The sequence below is a fragment of the Triturus cristatus genome, chromosome 4_2, assembly GCF_964204655.1.
Source record: "Triturus cristatus chromosome 4_2, aTriCri1.1, whole genome shotgun sequence".
Lineage (NCBI taxonomy): Eukaryota > Metazoa > Chordata > Amphibia > Caudata > Salamandridae > Triturus > Triturus cristatus.
The window spans coordinates 804,089,874-804,104,748 of record NC_140586.1 but is presented as its reverse complement, the minus strand read 5'-3'; positions in this window follow the sequence as shown (position 1 = coordinate 804,104,748).

Here is a 14,875-nt window from a genome sequence, read left to right as displayed (position 1 = left end):
ATCGCCTAGGCAGACCTGTCACCAGTCGGGCCGCAGCGTTTTGAACCCGCTGGAGCTGCAGAAATTCTGACTGGTTTATCCCCGCCAGTAGGGAGCTGGCATAGTCCAGCCTGGACAGCACTGATGCTTGGACCACCAGCTGTCTTGTGGGTGCATCAAAGAATTTGAGGATGGGTCGAAGTCCTCTGATGATGCCATAGCAAGAAGCCGCCACCTTCTTGGTATGACAGATGAAACTCAGAGAAGGATCAAGCCACACCCCCAAGTTTTTTATCTCTGCCACTGGGAGGGGAGTCACACCCAACTCCGAAGGCCACCATTTGTCATCCCACAAAGCCACCTGTTTACCAACCACCATAATCTCCGTCTTCTTGGTGTTTAACTGGAGACAGTTGGAATTCATCCAGTTAGCCACTTCCCGCAGACCATCACAGAACCTGGGAGCCTCCAGGTCTGAGTCCCCACTCAGTGTGACCGCCAGCTGCGTGTCATCTGCGTAAGAGACCATGGTCAGGCCCCACCGCTTGACGACCGCAGCCAACGGTCTCACATACAGATTGAAAAGGGTGGGACTCAGTGAAGACCCCTGTGGGACTCCCTGGTCTAGCGGGTAGGATGACGACTTACCGGGCGGGATCGCCACCTGGAATGACCTATCCGTAAGGAAGGAACGAAACCAGTGCAAGGCGGAGCCAGAAACGCCCACCTCCTCAAGACGCCGAATCAGAATCCCGTGCGAGACCGTGTCGAAGGTGGCACTAAGATCTAATAACATTAGTGCCGCCGTCCGACCGGAATCCAGCATGGAACGCAGATGCTCGACCATCGAGAGAAGGGCCGTCTCCGTGCTGTGACACGCACGGAACCCGTTCTGGGTAGGGTCGAGAATGTTAAGCCTACCAAGATGGTCTGTAAGAGTGGCATTCACATGGGCCTCCGCTATTTTCGTGGCCCAAGGGAGAAGGGAGATAGGGCGGTAGCTTTCAGGTTTAAGGGGGTTAAGGGTCGCCTTCTTCAGAATTGGCGTGACTACTGCCTGCTTCCATCTAACGGGAACCACTCCAGAAGAGAGAGACAGGTTGATCAAGGACAGCACCGGGGTACGGCAAACCGCTGCCAGGGTCTTAAGTTGGGCCGGTTTCAGCGGGTCTGCCGGAGATCCAAACTTGATTTTGGCGCTGAGAAAGTCAAACACCTCCAGAGATAAGGGGGGTAAGATGGAAAGACATTCCCCCTCACCTAAGGTGCGACCAACCTGCTCTAGCATCAGGGAACCCGTTGGGAAAGTGCGATAGATGGCTTGCACTTTTTCATGGAAGAAAGAGGCCAAACCCTCACAATGTGAGTCCGAGCATATTTCCACTGCAGTTGCTCTCTTCGCCATCAAGTCCTTTAATACTTTAAAAATAAGTTTTGATGGATTGGCAGAGTTCTGAAACTGTTGAGCATAAAAGGAAGCGCGAGTTTGACACACTGCCCTGTGATAAATCTTGACCTTGGCCAGATAACATATTTTCAGATCTGGGTCGTACGACTTCCTCCATAATCTTTCGGCCTGTCTACAGGCCCTCTTAAGAGATGCCAAGGATGTATCATACCAAGGGCTCGGCTCCTTCCGGTGACACTTGGACCAACACATAGGAATGAGAGAATCGAGGGCACCAGATATCCACTCACAGAAGGAGTCGTATCCACAATCGACCTCGGAGAGCGGACCTAAAGGAACCTTCTCGAGCTGATGGTAAAAATCCTCCAGTTTTAATTTGTTCCAGTGTCGTTTAAGAACAAGTCTATCCTGAGATAGAAAAGGAGAGTCAGACAAAGAGCATGCCGTTTTCACCAGCATGTGGTCTGTCCAGACCAACTGGGAGGAACCAAGAACTCTGAGTCCTTCTAGATTTGTGAAGAACGGGTCAAGAATATGACCACCTTTATGTGTGGGGAAAGTAATCATCTGCGAGAGCTGTAAAGCCTCAAGATCCGCCAGAAAGCTCCTAATAGAGGGTAAAGAAGGGCAGTCCAAATGGAGATTAAGATCTCCCACAACATTAAAATTTGCGCATCCTAGTGCCTCTATGCTAATATACTCAGGAAGAGCAGCCCTAAAAACAGAGTCACAGCCCAGAGGCCGGTAAATTAATAGCCCAGAGAAGGTAAACTGGTGACTAAACGCTATTTTAAATAGGGCACCCTCACACCCCAAAAGTTCAGCGGCTTTCCACTCGCAGGGATAACACAGTTTGGTGGCCATCGCAATACCTCCACCTCTAGTCGTCCGATTTAAAGTGAAAATAGCATACTCTGGGGGAAAGGCTAGGTTAATTATCGAGGAGTCAGAGTCCTGGAGCCACGTTTCCGTCAGAAAAAGCACATCCGGCGAACCATCAATAAGAAGGTCGTAAACCTCCTGATGGTGCTTTACCACAGATCTGACGTTTAAGCTCCAGATACTCAGGTCCCGTTGTCCTATCCTCTTTATAACAGGCCCCAAGGAGCGTATAAGAGAGGGGTTTCCAATGACCAAGCACCACACCTACAATGATATGGGCCACACAGCGGGACTACAGGCGAGAACTCGCAGCGTGTACATCGGTCCCGAAGGGCCAGTAGATCGGCCCTACTATAAGTTCTCAAAAGTATAGTCATAATGGCCCGGTCCAGAGTTCTGCCGCGAGCCGCGCTTCCTTAGCGCGGACGGGCGCAGACAGGCAGGACTCTGGCACGACTCAGGCACAGCGAAGGCACGCCCACTGCACGTAACTGCTGCACGTTGGAGGGAGCTTTAAATAGGCGTCCCTCCACTCAGCCGGAGCGCTAGACCGCTCGTCAGCAACACCCACCCAGAGTGACCACCACTCCAAGATGGCGCCCAAAGTGACCACCACTCCAAGATGGCGCCCAAAGTGACCACCACTCCAAGATGGCGCCAAAAGCCAATCCCACCCCAGAGACCGGACCCGCCAAAACAGCGGTGAAGGAACCGATTAGAGTGCAGGTGAGGGGGTTACAACAAATCCTATTAAAAACAGGGCAAAATGCAACTAAGAAAAACACAAATAGTTATAAGGGTAGCTTAAAAAATGATAGCGCTGTATTGAGGCGCATAGCGCGATGCAAAGCGCGAGTACCTTCTCAGGGCAGTCCACAGGGCAGGTCGCCTTAAATAGGCGTCCCTCCACTCAGCTGGAGCGCTAGACCGCTCGTCAGCAACACCCACCCAGAGTGACCACCACTCCAAGATGGCGCCCAAAGTGACCACCACTCCAAGATGGCGCCCAAAGCCAATCCCACCCCAGAGACCGGACCCGCCAAAACAGCAGTGAAGGAACCGATTAGAGTGCAGGTGAGGGGGTTACAATAAATCCTATTAAAAACAGGGCAAAATACAACTAAGAAAAACACAAATAGTTATAAGGGTAGCTTAAAAAATTATAGCGCGGTATTGAGGCGCATAGCGCGATGCAAAGCGCGAGTATCTCTCTATCTAACAACAAACCTACACGTTTCAACAGCATGCATCTGAGCCTATGTTGAGCATTGTGAGGAGTTTGCCAAATTCTTTGCACAAAAAATAACAAACATCAAAATAAATCTCTCCTAGCCCCCACTTCCTAACTATCCCCTTCCTCTGCCTTTCCTCCTATCAAAGATGATCCTAACTCTTCCACATCGCTGACTAACAGAGGTCTCCTTAAACCCTCAGCGAATGGCCAGAACGTCAACAACAACAACGTTCAGCTGAAAAACAATGCATCATGGACTAAGATTGATAACATTTCTGAAGAAGAGGTCATCAAAATACTTTCAGGCATAAAACCATCATCTTACCTCTCAGGTCTTTTTCCCTCCTCTCTAGTCAAACATCTTAGGCATATCATCACTGCTACATGGACTAGAATCCTTAACTCCTCATTATCCAGTGGCTCTAAGCAGGCCTCCCTTAAACTAAGCCAAGGCAACTCTCTCATCAAAAAGTCAGAAGCCAACCCAAACTACCTAAACAACAATAGACCACTAACTAACCACCCTCTCCTTGCCAAAGCCATTGAAAAATGTGTACTATCAAAATTAAACAATCACATTGACAAATTCACCCTGCATGGCACCTTCTAATCTGGGTTCAGGAAAAGTTGTAGTACGAAGTCTGGAATCCTGAACATATTCAACAATTTACATAGATCTCTTGATGATGTTAAGGACTGCCTCCTAATTTTCCAGGACCTCTCAGCAGCTTTTGATACGGTCAACCACCACATCCTGCTAAACACCCTCTGACAGCATGCAGGCTTCAACGGAATTGTCCTACATTGGTTTTCCTCATACCTTAACTAACACTCTCACCTAATCAAACTGAACAATGCCAGCTCATAAACACTTTTAGTCCCACAAGTAGTTCCCCAAGGATCAATTCTGTCCCCTGCCTTTTTCATCCTCTACATGGAACCCCTGACAGACATCTTGAAACAGGCCAAAACCGGGTATCACCTATATGCAGATGACACTCAACTTTGCATCAAAAATTAAAATATCCTCAGCTAACGACAATTAGCACCTGAACAACACTGTTGCAAAGTGGATTATTAGTAGTGGTAAATATATATCTACCACTGGCAGTAAGGTCACTAACACAGACTAGGGTTCAGAATAGGGCTCAGAATAGGCTCAGAATATGCTCAACCCTTGGTAGCTTGGCTGCGAGCACGCTGGCTTAACCTTAGAGAAAGGTATGCAAAGTATTCAAAAACACCAATTCAGTAAAATATTAAGACACAACACACAATAAAAATCCCACACCAACTTATAAAAATAGGAAATATTTTTATCTTTAATATGACACCAAAACGAAAAGTCCATTGTAGGGAACTGGAGATATGAATTTGTAAAGATCTAGAACTATATATAGAAATAGAAACCTATAGCGGCTATTGAGACATCTGGTCACGCTAGACCAGGACAAAGTCAAAAATTCATGCCGACCGCGATGGAGCCCTGTGTGGCTGCCCCTCGCAGTAGATCTCAGTCAAAGTTTTACCTTCAGACTTAGAAACCTTTCTGGAGCTTTTTCTGCCAGGGTCCCTCAATGCTCTTCACCAGTCTGGGTTCGGTGAGGGTTCACTGTCTTGTTTTCCAGGGAGCTACCAGTCAAACTCTGGAAGTTGGACCTCTGGAGCTTTTCAGCGGGTAAACCAGCAGGGCAGGCCAGCTTGTGGTTGAGGGTCGCCGGCTTGGCTCTCGCGGTTGAGTTGGCCCCCCTCTGGAGCTTTTTTCTAAAGTTGCTCCAAAGTTCTCCAAACTTCTGGAACTTCTTCCTGAAGCTCCTTTGTGGGTTCCAAAGTGTCCAAAACCCAATCCAAAGGTCTGGAATCTCCAAGATGGTCCTTGAAAGTTTGGGACTTCAGTTCCCACAATCTACTAGGACAAAACCCTTACAAATCCACTGGACGCAATCCAGGTAGGGGGTTTCTTGGTGGTTAGGGTCCAGGTGAGCTCTATTAACCTGTAGCTTGCAGGAGTCCACTGTTTATTACCCTTGAAGCACATTAGGTCCACAGGGCTGTAGTTCCAGATTGTGCAGCAAACGTAGTCAGTCAAAGAACAGGGCCTGGTTGGTGCAAATCAAACTTCCAGCATGGACCTTTCTTCTGCACTCCAAAGTGTGGCATAAATGGTCTCCCAGAAAGCACTATTCCTCCAAAATTCAATATAGCTGAAATCTCAGCAGAAGAACATGTTAAACCAACCTCCAGTATGGCTCATTTCCATAGCTCTCCTCCCCCTGACATCTAAAAATTCTTTCCTTAAGCCTGCCATCTGGCTGGGTTCAGAGGGGATGGGGGTAGATGGACCTGGCTTTCTTTGCCTGTCCTCTTCTTCCTTTGAAGATCATGTTTTACCAACCCTCACCACTGCTCTGGCAATCCTGTGTAGCAGAACACTCTCTTACCAGATAGCCTCTCACCCCAGGAGCCATTTCATCAAAGCAGCCTGGCTAATCTTGTTAACTCTGACCAATCAGGGAAGACCACAGGAAGGATTAATTTTGGCTTATAGACAAGAAAGTCTTATAATGTATTTTCTGTATAATTCAAGATAAATTCAACTATAGCAGATTGTTGGATTTATCAATACCATTCTCCTAAGTCCTTGAATTATATTTTGTGAATTCCTAGCAATAGTTATTCATTAGTAAACTATTGCCATGATAACCTATGTGGCTGGGAATCCACAATGGGGAAAACGAAAGTCCAATTTCTCCAGAGCCTATAAAACATGTTTTATAAGGACCCTGTTTATACCTACATGGCCCCCCACCCCTCGGACACATAGGGAAGAAGTTAGGGATCCAGAATATGCAAGAATTATGTAGATCCTCACTCCACAGTGCTCCTAGCACAATAGTCGATTTTGGGAAGCACTTTATTACAATAAGGGAAGTGAAATGTTCAATTTCTCTATCCCGCTCTTTTATATGGGTCTTCTTTATAAGTACCAGACCCCCCCAACCCTGGGACAGCTAGGGGAGACCCTGCGGGTACTTAATATGACAAAATATTGTAGTTTATTAATTTCTAAGTGCCCCTAACACCAAAGTCAAGTTTGGGCAACATTTACAATTGAAATCAGTCTTGCAACACAGGGCTGCTTTTAAACATGAACTCAGGCTCTCAGCAGTGCACACATGCAAGTGCAGAAAGGGCTGCTGGGCTCTAAACTGCAATGCCCTTTTATATACTAGGGACTTAAAGGTAGTTTTAATTCCCCTGCCCTTTTATGTACTAGGGACCTATGGGGTAGGTCATGCCAATCATAGGGGTACCCTAACACATAGTGTTCCCTAAAGTGTGTGTGTGTGTTTACACTTAGTTTTCACTGTAGCTTTGGCCTTGGGCCTGGTTAGACAGAGCCAGTGGACGCTCCTCCGCTAAGGCGGAAGAGCGTCGCCCCACTGCTCAAAAGGGAAAATAAATGATGATAACATATCGTTATTATCATTTTATTTTCTCTCTTGCAGTCAGTGGTGGGGTGGAGCTGGCCAGAGCATGGGAGGAGTGATGTGCACTCCCAAAGTGCGCGTGAACTGTTTGTCCGGCCCTCTTGGGCTGACCATACAATTCATGCGCACTTTGCATGTTCTGACCAGGCTGCATTACACAGCCAGGTCAGGAACAGGCACAGGCTCCCTGTTGCAGTCTGAGCGCAGATTCATGGCGCTCAGACCAATGTGCATTGTGATTGGGTCAGGGGAGCCTTTCTGCCTGGTTGCTTCCTGCTGCCGCTGGCTGGAACAGGAAGATTACCAGGATGAGGACCGAGGAGAGGCAGTGGCTGGCTGTTCAAGGTATGTCCTGTTTTATATTGTTTCCCCCCCCCCACCACCATCCCATAGCAGCCGCTAAGGACAGAGCCCAGGGACAGACAGAGTCAGTTACCACCAGTACCAGTCAGCAAAAAATGGGGGTGCCCAGGGCACAGTGCGACACACTATTATCAAGGTACAATATTGGCTGACCAATAACCATTTAAATGTCAACCCCAACAATCACGCACCTCTCCTCATCCAGACAAAAGACAAATCTCAGCCTATTCACAACTGGATCAACAATCTAGATGCACTAAACTGCAAACTTTCTATCGCCAACTGTGTGATGTCTCTCGGAATTACACTTGACAAAGACTGAACATGAAAACCCATATTAATGGCTCAGCAAAAAGTGCTCTCTGCACTCTAGAACACATAAAAAAATCAAACCTTTCAGCCCCTCTTAAAGACAGTAGTTCAATCCTTAGTCCTCTCTAATCTGGACTACCGTAACACAACCATCACAGGCGCACCAAAGAACCACGTTATCCCTATGAGGTCTACACTCAACGGAGCGGCAAATCTTCTCTCTGGGGAAGGTTGCTTTGATCACATCAGTCCCACACTCAAGAAACTCAACTGGCTACCTATTGAGGCAAGAAGCATTTTCAAAACTGCTTGCATGACCCACAAAGTTCTTTACACAGAGAAACTGAATTACCTTTACTCTAGATTCCTCCTAAGTTTAAAAAAGAAAAATCAATTGCTTGTTCCTACGCTTGGAATGCACCTAGAATTTGGAATCCCTTATCCAAGGATCTGCGTGACATTCAATCATGCCTCTACTTCAGAAAAAAATCGACATATTTCTTCTCAACACATACCTAAATACTCCCTCTTAAAACACTTAGGGGTATATTCACAAGAACTTGTGATAACTACCGCAAGAGTAGCTTAACGCAACACTCAACATCACAGCCTATCGCGGGAAGATGACGCCGTGCCAACCAAGTATTCACAACGTGGCGGTAGCATGAAATAGTCACTAGATAACACGTCAAATGGCCACGCGAAAATCAACGCCATGCCGCAAAAATGCGATACGCGAACGCAAAAAATCATGCAATGAGGCCAATCTAGGTACAAAAAGTTGCGAAAAACAGCCACAAGCTTGCAAATCCCATGCATCTGGCAGGAAAATGCACCATAAAAACCACAGAAACAACCCACCAGAAACAAGCCAAAGCAGGTAGCAACATGGATGCACCCTGACCGAGCGCAGAGGCCAACGTGAACCCCACAACCCACACAGACCACCAGCAAGAAACAACGGGGACAGGGACGGCCCAGGAAAAGAGGGAGATGAAGACGGGGTGCAGTCCGTAGCAAAACCAGATCAGCATCACGGAGCTGACAGAACACTACCAGCAACTGACCCACAAGTAGACCACCTGGAATGCTGTCTGAGTGCTGTGGTGGCCAATTGAGGAGACCAAGAGGCGCTGGCATGATTTGACAACCTAAACCAGGCACAAACCCGCTGCCAATAGGAAGTCTGCAACGGCGACAGGAGGTGGTAGTCCTGCGCCACAGGAGGACCTGGAGGAAAACGAGGCCAGTCATCAGTGTGGAGAGGGTACAAGGAGTAGGGAGTACGGACACAGCTCAAGAGGACCCGACACAACATCAACAGGGTGAGTAACAACCAGGGACTGGGAGGATGGGGGAGATGGGCACAATGGCACACATGCACAACAAGGGGTAGCACACTACACACCCACAATCACCCTGGATCATGTCCCTCATCCCCGTGGCACACTGCAGCACACAAACATAGCAAGAACAGCACACCCACATTGACGACAACGTGGTACAATCCGCAAAGCCGACATTGCAGAACACAGGACACAACTGGCTCCGCACATGCACAGAAACATGCCTACTACATCTGACAGAGCGAAATTAAAGGGGATGATGGACGGAGTGTTGAACATTTCAAGCACTCACCCCCAGTCAACTGATCTGGGTTTAATCCATCATCATTCTTTAGCTCACTCTGCAACCCCAGTTCAGACATGGCCATGTGCAAATCAGTCTGACCCTGTGCTTCATGGGAACTGCCCGAACTGCCAAGCCATGTCTTCCCTTCGCAGCTCACCTTGCTCACCCAACTGACATCCAGTGTCCTGTCAGCATGAGCTCGCCCCCTACTCTCAACACTGCATATTTAATATTGCGTAACCTGGTCCTGATGATGGCCTAACACATCCACAGGCCGAAACGCCGTCGACTTCCATAGTGCCTCCATCTGACGAATACCTTACCTAATCATTATAAATTTGTAACAATAGCTGTTTGGGTACTTCAAATATAAAAGGAACCGTTTTTTACTCCACTTATCCTGTGGCGCCCACCACAAGTGCTGTATATACCACATCACGAGTCACTTGCACCGTCACCACAACTTCACGAGCACTTGTGCACAGTATATTTTTTTGGTTACATGTCATTCAATGTAACGCAGTGCTACCACCTCATGTGCATGTACAAATGAAGTTTAATATGTCCAACATGTTCTTTGATTGAAATACAAATTACCTTCATAAGAAAATGTCTCCCTGGCTTTCTCCTCTTTTGGATTTAATCCACTGCAATTAATTTTGCCACATGTACTTGTACATTGAATAATACCCTTGCATGTAAACCAGAACAATGCGCCAACATACATGTCAACACAATGTCAACATGCATCCCCCCTTCACATTGCAGAGGGGCACACAACACCTCCAGCAGAGCACAGAAGACAACACATCTGTGATGCCGGAGACGACCACCACACCTTCGACACTGACGCCCTACAACAGCCCATGGATATCCCACGCAACCCATCACCAGGACCCGGGCAGCCAAGCTACTTAGAGGAGAACACAGAGCCTGCAACAGACCGCACGGCAGGAAGCACCCACAAGCACAGCTGGCTCACGATACTTCACCCACCCACACATGACACCCCAATGCCATTTGTCAGCACACCAAAAGGAGGTGGCCGAACAGGTGCGGGTGGGGCCCAAACCCATGGAAGGTGAACTAGATCATATACGAAGGTGTCTATTATCCTTGAGGGACCACCTACACCCCACAAAGGAGACCCACACTGCCATAGAGACACATGCAGATGCACATTCCCAGTACACAACCACGTCCAGGGGCCCGCACATATCAGTCACACACCTACGTTGGCCCTGCGTACGACAGCCCAGGCCACTCCCCTTACGAATTGTGTGGGTGACGACAAAGCTACATGTCCAAGCTAAAACACGATGCCTGCTGTGACATGCCTGTACACAGCACAATGTAATGTCGTAGGGCCCTGGGCCCTCATGTACACAACAAGACCACAGGGACTCACGCAGATATTATGTTGAACTGGCTACGTTACATGTACAGTGATGCCTGTGCTGGATGTGTGTGGGGTGGGTGCAAACCAGCCCTCAGGGAGTTGTTGGTGCTGGCAACACATACAACACTTAACACAATCAATACGTAAACAGACAACACCAGCATCACAGGGACAACTGCGGAGCATCATGGAGGTAGCCTGAGCAATCCAGAGGGCACACAATGAGCAAACAGAAGTGTCTGTAAGTTGCAGTGCACTGAGGTTGGGGCACTACAGCTGAGCGCGCCCATGTGAAAAAAAAGTCCCGGATTGTGTCCCTTCAAGATATTCCTGATGCAGATGCAGTGGGGTGTGTTACACCTGCATCATCTACTTCATCAACGGCCCAGGTCTCCCACACTGCTTGAGGTGACATTGCTGCGCAACCTCTCTACAACATAAAACTCAATCAGTAACGGAAGATGGCTTGCGGTGCACCTGGAGTGCCGAGCAGGGTATCAATCTGATGATGGCATCCACGACAGGTGTGAGCAACTCCGTAAGTCTGTCATGACCACCGTTTCGACTCTGGCAGATGGCAGTTGGAGGTGGTATGGCGGTGATGGCGTGTGCCTCCTGCAGTGATGTGACATCTGCGCCGGTCAGGACTCGATTTGATGTGTGAGCCCTGGTGGACCGCAGTTGAGGCCGGAGGCAGCGGACAGCGCAGGGCCACAGACACATGGCGTTGATGACCCTAAGGCCATCGCCTCAGAGGCCATCTAATATCTCAGAAGAAGGGGTCCCGGACATGACCAGCACAGAGTTAGTGGCCCCGGATGCACTGCGGCCGGCACAGGCACTCAGCCACGGGACGGTGACTTGCGGTGCAGTCAGATGGGGCATGCGACCTGAGTGGGTCCTCATCAATGTCAGAGGTTTATGTTGTGGAGGGTTGCGGGGGACAGTGGAAGGTGTCCTCCAGGGCATGATGCAGAGGGTGTCCGGAAGCAGCAAATGGAGGGGTGGAATGCCACGGCCTCATTTTCGTCACAAAGTCAGTATCACCGCCATGATGGCGAAGACAACCCCAAGTCCATGGACTCAGTCACCACCAAAGTCCAACCAGAAAGTGTCCATGTGTCTTGGGGAATAGACATAGTGGCACTGGGGCTGAAAGGGGATGCAGTCTGCGATGAGGCCTGTACAATGACATTAAGTCTGCTATAAATAAACCAAGGCTGAATTCAAAGGTGTGTGTGACCTATTCGACCGCAGTGTAGGCTGGGGGCAGCGGTCAGCAAGGGCCTACAGCCACATGTTGTTAGGATGCTATGCACATGGTTCCTGCCACCTGACCAAAGGGAGTACAGTGAAGTAGAATCTTCCTTTTTATGCGTACACGGACAATGTATGATCAAGACTCAGTTCCAAGTGTGTGACCTACTTGTCAGTAGTGTGGGCCGAAGGCAGTAGTCAGCAGGGGACCACACCCACCTGTCATTGGCTCGCAATGCACAGAGTTAGTGACACCAGGGCAGTTGTCGGTAGTATTCAATCACCTCCGTAACGATGATCCTATTCCCTACGGACTGCAACGCGTCATCCTCTTACGCCTCTCCTTGCGTGTGATGAAATGTATTCTGCCCTTGAATGATCGATGTTCAGTTCCAATTCTGTGACCTACTCATGCGCAGCGTAGGCCGAGGGAAGTAGTCCGCGTAGGCCCACAGACACGTGTGGTAGTGATGATATGCGCAGACTAGGTGGCACCACATCGAAGGGAGTATAGTGACATGAACTCTGCCTTAAATATTGTTCATTGCCATGGTGTAATCAAGGCTCACTTCCAAATGTGTGACCTACTTGACCGTGGTGTAGGCCGGAGGCAGCAGTAGAGTACGTCAACGAGAAAGGAGTAAAGGGGGCCTGTGTCGTGGAGGCCGTGATGGTTTGAGAGGCTGCCAAAGTCGCGGCCCTTGGGCTTGGAGCTTGCGCAGACATGTGGTGGGCCCTCCTTGATACACGCCGGTGTCGGAAGGTGATCAGTGTGGCCTGGCTGTGCAGGGGCGGCCCTGACGGGTTCGGTGTCCAGCGGGCTGGGGTACGGCAGGCGCACAGGATCGCAGGCAACTCCGCTCATGAGGACGGCGCCGGCCTCGTCGCGTGGTGAGAGGTGCTGACCTGGCAGAGACATTGGGCTTTCCGGAAGAGGACCACGGCCAGGGCTACGTGCTTTTTATTCACACCCCTACGCTGGCCTGGCATACGCCGGGCGATCCCACTCTGTTCGCACTTACGGGGGGGGACCTAACAGGCAACATTTCCGTGAACTCCCCCACTGGCTGGGGTGACATGGTTGCGTCCACTGTCCACTACACTCCATGCACCAGCCGTATATGTCACCATGGATATGGGTGTGTTCGGCATACTGCGGTCTGTCTAGCACATCTCCGCCACTCTTGGCATTGTGTACTTTCCCAATCATGGTTCTCCTGCATCCTTCACACGTGCCTGGTTGCCACCTCTCCCCACATTCGGCTCGTGTGTGGCTGAGGTGCCGTTGATGGCTCATGTTCACAGCTTGCCCATGTTACCATTGTGAGTTGTTCTGTCGTGCCTGATGGGTGGGCATGTTGTTTTGCATGTTGGTTGTGATTTTGTGACGTTTGCATTGCCAGAGTTGAGAGTTGCATGGTTGTGGAGTTCAGGTGAGTGGGGTGTTCATTTGGAACTTGCCAAGGGGCTGTGCATTTCTCTTGGTGCCATCCTGGGAATGCTGATTGTTGATGGACTTTCGGACGATGAAGGAATCATGTACACTGGCTGGGTATTTGGAGGTGACATTGGTGGAGGTTCCACGGTTGTTGCCTGCACATTGATGTGAGACGTGTGCTTTCTGTTGCGGTGATTGTGTGCTGTGTCACCAGGGGGCACAGGTATGACATGTGTGCTGTGGATTGCCCCAACATGTGCGTGCATCCAGCTATGGCGTATGGTCCTTGCTTGGTGTTTAGCGGATCCTACGCATTGTGTTGGACGTGTAGGGACTGGGATACCAGGCTGATGGTGATATCCAGAACAGGTGTGAGGGACTTGGATGTGGCTGGCTTTGTGACTCTTCCGACTCTGGCAGGTGTTGGTTGGGGGGTACCAGGGGCCAACAGGTGCAGCACAGCCAGCAGCTTTGTGTGGGGTGGGATGTTGGTTGTTCGCTGTGTTAGTGCCGTCTGCCTGTTGGGCGTTGTTGGTCAGGATGTGTACGATGGTTGTCCTTTTGAGCCTGTAGTGGGTAATGACATTGTCAGGTGTTGGGTCTGTGAGGTTGGTGCGTTTCCTGGGGGTCCGCTGTCTTTGTCTGCGCTGCCTCTGTGGTGGTTCAGGGGGAGGGGTGTTCCTGTGGGGGTTGGGGTCCTGGGGTGGTGGCAGTGGCTGTTGTGGCCCTCTTGGGTGTCCGGGCCGCATGACCAGTGTCTCCATGGCATCTGTTGCCCTTCCGATGTGGCGGTGGGCTGTGCTCCCTTTTGTGGTGCAGGCTGTGGTCCGACTTTGCACCAGGTTAGAGCAAGTGTTATTTTCCTGCTGCTAATGCGCCTTATCACCTGTTTTGTGTTCTTATCGCAGTTCTAGCTGGTCGTTGTGAATGTTGTGGGGTGGTGTTGTGCGGCTTTTGGCACGGGAACGCCTACTCTGCATCTCATTAGCGATAGTTGCGGGGCTCATCTGTAGCGATGTTTTTTGTGGCTGCTATCGCGGGTAAACTGGTGCTGTGGGATGTTAACACCAGGTTGAGAATGGGGCGATAAATTTATCACAACTTTGGCTGCGATAAAGTGCTGCTAACTCTGCGATAAGTCCTTGAGAATTTCCCCCTTATCCTACTGCCTTACTTTCTCGTTCCGAATTATTTCCAACCATCCATCTCTACCTCTGGATCTAACCGGGGGAGAGAATGTGGCCTAACGGCTAGGGCGGGCGGCCTTGGAGCCAGGGAACCAGGTTTGAGTCTCGGCAGGGACACTCAACATTCTGTGATTCTGGACAAATCACTTAATCTCCCCGTGCCTAGCAAAAATGAATGTGTTCCTCTGTAACGTAACTGGTGCTCTTGTAAAGCACTCTGATACCTCTGGGTCTAGTTCTCGCCATAAAAAACCCCAAAACTCTTCAGGCACTCCTCTTATTATTAAAAAAAC